The sequence below is a fragment of the Neophocaena asiaeorientalis genome, unplaced genomic scaffold (genome assembly GCF_003031525.2).
Source record: "Neophocaena asiaeorientalis asiaeorientalis breed wild unplaced genomic scaffold, Neophocaena_asiaeorientalis_V1.1 scaffold248, whole genome shotgun sequence".
Taxonomy (NCBI): domain Eukaryota; kingdom Metazoa; phylum Chordata; class Mammalia; order Artiodactyla; family Phocoenidae; genus Neophocaena; species Neophocaena asiaeorientalis.
In genome coordinates, this window is record NW_020185320.1 from 701,311 (window position 1) to 708,727 (window position 7,417).

General features: G+C 42.1%; 1 pseudogene; it reads right to left on the minus strand.

Moving 5' to 3' along the window:
* Positions 1-4,574, minus strand: part of LOC112392176 (N-alpha-acetyltransferase 40-like) — a 6,722-nt pseudogene extending 2,148 nt beyond the window's left edge.
* Between the last annotated feature and the right edge of the window lie 2,843 nt (positions 4,575-7,417).

A 7,417-nucleotide genomic window follows, 5' to 3' on the forward strand; every position in this document is an offset into this window, starting at 1 on the left:
GGTGGGGGTCTGAGGGGAAGCCCCAAAGCACAAGTGTTTTTCAGTCCTTGCATCATGTTTGCTAGCATCCCATTGGTTAAACATGTCTCATGGCCAAGTTCAGAGTCAAGTTTGAGGGCGCTCAAACTTCCATGACAAAGAGGGTATGAATACAAAGAGATGAAGCATGTGTGGCCATTTTTCCAACCTACTGCGTATGGTTTATTGAGTAAGATAAACCATTGAATTACGTGGGGAATCCTGACTGTATAATTTTGGCACAACTCAAAATCTGTCATGTAAAAAAATGTTTTGGAGATTTGGTCAAAGACAGGATATGTTCAGCTAAAATTAATACTTTGTCCAAAAACTTTTGGGAACGTCGTTTGGCTGATCAGACATCATGAAATTCAGTCCGAAGGGGTTATGAGCTCTCTCTGCTCAGAATCACTGTAGTCTGTATTAGAAAATGCTGAGAATTGCTGCTTGGGTTCTAGAATGGCTATCTTAGATAATTCAGTGCAACCCATCCTATCCTTTTGTGTGTAGAATTTTAGTAAAAGTATGTATTTTTAACTTATATGCTTAATGTGTGTATAATTATAGCACAGATGAGTTTTAGTGAAGCAGTAGTCGTAAAGGCAAGTTACAATACAATATTGCAGTTCTCAAGGGTTGAGAATTATTGTTTCAGAGAGCTGAAAGAGGCATTTTCCCATCACTGCCTAATATTAGGGTGAGGCCAGAGTGTGACCCCTATCACTCACTTTTGGAAAGGGGCAGAAACTGCTCCCAGGTGATAGGATTCATCTAAAAAATAAAATACAATTATATTCCCCACCCCATCTATTCTAGCCCACTCTACCCAAAACTTTGCTTTAGTATTTCAGGAAGTTCAGGAGGTTTGAATTTATTTGGTTTTAAGAAAAGAAACTGATTTAGTTCTTATCATCTAAATAATTAGCACCAATGTACATAAACTAAAGTTAAACTGTTTTCCCACTTAGTATGTCAAATAAGAGCTTTCTTTTCTGCATTAAAACTTCCTTAAGTGACTCTCTTTGACTACTGCCCAGTGACTCTTTCCATCTCTTTTAAGGAATTTGTCAATTTTCAACCCTCTTTTTTTTTTTGCGGTACGTGGGCCTCTCACTGTTGTGGCCTCTCCCGTTGCGGAGCACAGGCTCCGGACACACAGGCTCAGCAGCCATGGCTCATGGGCCCAGCCGCTCGGCATGTGGGATCTTCCTGGACCGGGGCGCGAACCCGTGTCCCCTGCATCGGCAGGCGGACTCTCAACCACTGCGCCACCAGGGAAGCCCTTCAACCCTCTTTTTATGTTTCTTTCTTGCTGTCACATACCTGTTGCTCCAGAATTGGTTTGTGATATCAAGCATGAATAGAATGCTAGATGCAGCACAGCCTCAGTAATTAGCATTACTTCGGAGGATTGATTTGAAGCAGTGAAAGGTTTGAACTCAAGCTACTCTGAAGAAAAGAAAATTTATCGAATGATGTTTCCACACTCTGTTGAGCTCTTTGGATGTTTAAAACAACAGTGAAAGTCAGCGGTACCTGACTTGAAGGAATTGGCGCTCCATTTCAAAACCTGCTTATGAAAAAAAAAAAGAGACTAGGAAGGAAAGCTGTACTGCATAGCTAGAGTGGGTGGAATGGATCTTGAAATTCAGAGATGAGCAACTCCATAAAAATTACTAGGAAAATTAGTCTTTCTTAAAGGAAGCGGGACTTGAGTGAAACTTATAGGAAGTGGAAATTCTCAAAATGAAAGTGAGGAATTGAGACCCTAAATCGTAGCTGTTGGAGCCCTAAGGTTGGGAAGCATCTCTGTTTCCTAGATTCTGCTTTTAGAATTCATTCCAAGATCCTGAAGCACCAAGGACAGAAGGGGCAAGCCAGCCCTGCAAGCCAGGGTCAAACTAGCATGGGATGTCCAAGGGCCAGAAGAAGAGTAGCCTGACTGAAGAAGAGGTTATACTAGGGAATAATTGGAGCCAGTGCTGGCATAAATAGAGCTGGATTAAGGAGGGCCTTGATTATCCAAATGAGGATCTTGAGTGTGATTTGTATACATTAGAGACTCAGAAATGTTTGAAAAGAAATATATATATATTTAATGTTAAATATTTATTTAGTATTAGAGCACTGAACTTATAGTTATTTGACTGAAGATGGGCAAAGAGTGCCTGAAGGGGGAGCCCACAAACTGCTTTTACGACCAGATAACGGTAATTAGTAACCAGCTCATTATTTATATACCAATGGCAGCAGCTGAAATTTTTTCTCTATTGGTTCCCCAATTTTGCAATCTTGTTAACACTTGCAATTGCCTCAGTAATATTTTTTGCATATATGGTACCACTGGAAGCTTCAGATTCCCCAGTTCAAACAACGCCAACTTCAAATTAGTGGTATCTAACTCAATAAACCATTACTTATATTGAATGGTTATCTTAGAACTCTGAAGAGCTAGACAATAGAAATTATGCATTTTGATCTCAGGCTGTCTTAACATTAATCAATGTGCTGTTATTACCAAAAAGGTAGTGTTATAGACAGAATTGTGTTTTCCTCTCCCCCAAATTCATATGTTGAAGCCCTAACCCTTAAAGTGACTGTATTTTGGAGGGCTTTTTGGGAGATAATTAAAGTTAAAAGAGGTCATAGGGGTGGGGCCATGATCCGGTAGGATCGATGTCTTTATAAGAAGAGAAAGAGACACCTAAGAACTCTCTCTGTGTGAGCAGAGAGGAAAGCCATTGAGGACAGGGTGAGAAGGGGGCCATCTACAGGTTAGGGAGCGAGATCTCACCAGAAACTGAATTTTCCAATGCCTGGTCTTGGACCTTTAGCCTCCAGAACTGTGGGAAAATAAATTTCTGTTGTTTAAGCCACCCAGTCTGTGGTTCTTTGTTATGGCACCCTGAGCAGACTAATACAGACAGTAACCCTCAAAATGAAGGACATTAGGCATGTGTGCTGGGGCTTACAGCTGCTTAATATGCCTTGTTGTCCATAACCGATTTCTAGGCATAGTAAGCATCTAGGGTTGCAGGTTTCCATTAAAATTACTTTAAAGAATGTGAGGTTCCAGATCTTGACTTTGTCATCCTCGTGTACATACAGCTCTCAAGTGTCAGGGGATCATTTCTTGACAAAACCTTAGCAAGGGCTATTGTAAATTTTGATCATGGGTGAGAAATTCATGAGAAAATTTCTCTGAGGAAGCCTGCACTTTTGTGCAGATGAGAGTAGTTATGTTTCCTAAAACAGAGTATTGATTCACGGGTTCTAATTTAAGTTGGTGAGTGACTGATCTCTTGACAATACAGGACTGACACATCTATTTGTGTAGTGAGTAGATTGCCATTTGGCTGATGGGCGTTATTTGATACTATGCCAACAAGCCCTTTCTCCTGAAAAGACCTGCGTTGCAATTTGCATTTTGTATAATAGTTGGTTTCTAGGGAGAATCAATATGATTTTGAAAGGTGATTCTCACCTACATTTCCTAGCAGTCTTTTAGGTTTTCCATTCCCTTAAAAATCAATTTGTGCGATTCTAAGGTTAAAGCTTTTCTGCCAGAAACTATTTGTGCCACAGGAGGCATAATAATAATATTGCCTCCCTCCCTCCCTTTCAAAATGCTACCTGTTTTAATCTCTTGGTAATAGGAAAAAATCTGTTAATTCAAGCAGAACCTATTAAGATGTCTTGTTTTCAATTTTTAAAAAAATGTTGTTTTAGGGGCTTCCCTGGTGGGGCAGTGGTTAAGAATCCGCCTGCCAATGCAGGGGACACGGGTTCGAGCCCTGGTCTGGGAAGATCCCACATGCCACGGAGCAACTAAGCCCGTGCGCCACAACTACTGAGCCTTCGTGCCACAACTACTGAAGCCCATGTGCCTAGAGCCCGTGCTCTGCAACAAGAGAAGCCACTGCAATGAGAAGCCCGCGCACCACAACGAAGAGTAGCCCCTGCTCACCGCGACTAGAGAAAGCTTGCGCGCAGCAAGGAAGACCCAACGCAGCCAAAAATAAATAAATAAAAAATGTTGTTTTAGTAGGATACTTACTGTAGTTTCAAGATCAGTTCTGGTCATTTGGAACTGAAGCAGTTCTGCCTCACCCGGTGTGATTGCAGCCTGGAATTGGCGTTCTCTGTCATAATCAGATTATGCCTAAATGCTGGTTCTTTATCTCATGGCGCATTTTATGGATTTTTCAGACAGCCTTCCTGCTCCCTGGCCGAGAGGCTTCAACATTTCCTGAAGTTGGCTATGTGTGCCCTGGCTGACCCCTTTCAGCCTCTTTCTGCATGGCTCACCCCATCTCTCCAGCCATCCCCTGGGACAGGGTCCCTCAGAGGTCACTCAAGCCTATCTTCTGCTGTGCCCACTCTAGCCCTTAGGAAACATGTCCCCTCCACCCACTGTGGGTGCAAGCGCAGCTTTCTTCATCCCAGCCTTCTCTTCTTGCCCTGCAGTCCAAAGGCATTCCAGCCAGCTTCTCTCTGTAAGATCTTCCAGATAAGAGCAGGCCCCAGTGTCTGCACTCTCCATCCACAGAGGACATGGGTTAAACTCTTTCCCAGGGGCCAGGCAGACTAGCAGACCAACACACACCTGCCTCTCAGCAAACATCCCCCTGGGGCGCCCTCCTCTGAGGTCCACCCTTCATCCTCCATTCTGTCTGAGTAGTTCTCTGGAAGCTCTGTCCTTTGGCTGAGGGTGGGAGTGGGGACTCCTCTAACAGGTTGGGGTGGGAATATAACACTGACAGTTCTGTTCAAAGACCTCACCAATAACCTCAAGTAATTTCTTAGTTTCCTTTCCAATGTCCTGGCGACTGGTGAGGTGTAAAGGATTATAGTTTTCAGTTTTTTGGATGCTTCTTAGCCAGTCCTGAATGTGTATTTGGCACTTCTCTTTAGAATGTAGGGACATATGACACCTATTCATTTCAGCTGAGATTAGGAAAAGTCCCATTTAACATTCTATTATAAGAAGAATGATTGGAATTGAGAAGCGGAGGGAATTGACATAAGACTAATCACGATGAAATCTAAATATAAGCCATCAGCAACTTACAATCAAGGTAGAAAAGCAGGACAGAAAAATATGTTTTATAATTGTGAGCATTGCAATGCATGATACTAGGGACAGCTAAGCACAGATAATAAATACACCATATGCTACCTAGGCCCCTATTTTGAGAGCTTTTTATAGGACATGTACATGAAGTGCCAAACTACAGGGAACATATTAAAGAGTACAGCTTAGCAAAGCATTCACATCCATCAAGCAGCATTTGATTCTTAGGTTTATTGTGTCACATCTAAGATAATAAGATTGTTAATTGAGTTTACCTTTAAATATGTATGTATATAAGTGAGTGAAGGAAATGCACCAAAATTTTGTAAATAACAGTGAAAATTTGATAGAACCGTTAGCAGTTATTCTTTTTATTCTCTTAAAATAAACTTTTATTTTAGAGTAGCTTTAGATTTACAAAAGAGTTGCAAAGATAATACAGTTAGTTCCCATGTATTCTGTACCAAATTTACAGGATTATAGTGAGAATTAAGCATGAGAAGTGCCTAGAACATGGCTAGAACTCAATAAATGTTTTAACTACTATTATTATAAGTGATAGTAGTAATATTCTGGCAACATGATATAGATGAGGAGGTAGATGAACCTGTGATTCATCTGAGACTGACACAGTAGTTTAGAGTAACTGAGATAATGGTCAGCATGAACTGTGGAGATGTTCCCAAGGTTGATAAGACTCCTTGGGTAGAGTCAGACAACATTTGGAACCTTGGCCTCTGTGGGCAGATAGGAAGGGCTCAGTCTATGGGCAGAGCATCAGAGCTGGGGATCCTCAGTCACACATGGGCATGAGATCTTGCTCCCTGTGGCTTATTAAGCATCCATCCGTGTTATGGGCTAAATTGTGTCCCACCTCCAAGATTCATATATATATATATTTTTTTGAGGTACGTGGGCCTCTCACTGTTGTGGCCTCTCCCGTCGTGGAGCACAGGCTCCGGACACGCAGGCTCAGTGGCCATGGCTCATGGGCCCAGCCGCTCCGCGGCATGTGGGATCTTCCCGGACCGGGGCACGAACCCGTGTCCCCTGCATTGGCAGGCGGACTCTCAACCACTGCACCACAAGGGAAGCCCCAAGATTCATATTTTTTAAAAAAATTTTTATTGGAATATAGTTGATTTACAATGTTGTGTTAGTTTCAGGTGTACAGCAAGGTGAATCAGTTATACATATATCCACTCTTTTTTAGACTCTCTTCCCATGTAGGCATTACAGAGTATTGAGTAGAGTTCTCTGTGCTATACAGTACATTCTTAATATTCATATGTTGAAGCCCTAACTCCCAGTACCCCAGAATGTGACTGTATTTGGTGATAGGGCCTTTGAAGAGAAGATTAACTTAAAATGAGGCAATTGGGATGGGCCCTAGTTCAATTTCACTTTGTCCTAACAAGAAGAGGAAATTTGAACACACACAGGGACACCAGGGGAAGGACCATGTGAGGACACAGCAATAAGGTGTCCATCTGCAAGCCAAGGTGGGGGGCCGCAGGAGAAAGCAAGTCTGCTGACACCTTGATCTTGGACGTCCAGCCTCCAGAATTGTGAGAAGATAAATTTCTGTAGTTTAAGCCACCCAGTCTTTGGCACTTTGTTACGGCAGCCCTGGAAACAAATGCAGACATTGAGCTGGGATGGGGGACAGTAGAATAAGGTTGACAGGTAAGAACCAGAGAAGAGGCTGGGCTAGGAGTTGAGGTGCACAGGGGCAAGAAGAGCTGGGAACATAGGCAGCAAAGATGACTCAGGGAGCAACACAGCCCCGCTTAGGATATGCAACAGGACTGGGGAGGGGTCAAAAATAGTTATTTAGGAGGTAGAAGTAGAGCCCGGTACGCCTCTATGTGGGAAATGTATTGATAGATTCACCTCTGAGGGACTGGAGAAGGAAGGCAGCGACCCCATAGATGATGAGGTGGTGAAGGTAGGAGTGGATCATCAGTGATTTAACTGCTTATGGCATAATTTGGTTTATTATTAGGGGTTGTGATTTTTCTTTGGGTCAAAGTATGATTTTATGCTGTGTGGAGTGTGCATGTTTGTGTGTAAAACTATATATTTAAGGAATATATTTTAGTTAAGTTTACTGCAGTCTTAAGGCTATCTGAGTAGATAGGGCATTCACTCATGTTTTTCCATTGCCTGCACTTCTTTTTTTTTTTTTAACATCTTTATTGGAGTATAATTGCTTTACAATGGTGTGTTAGTTTCTGCTTTATAACAAAGTGAATCAGCTATACATATACATATATCTCCATATCTCTTTTCTCTTGCGTCACTTGCTTTAGGTAGTAGAGTCTT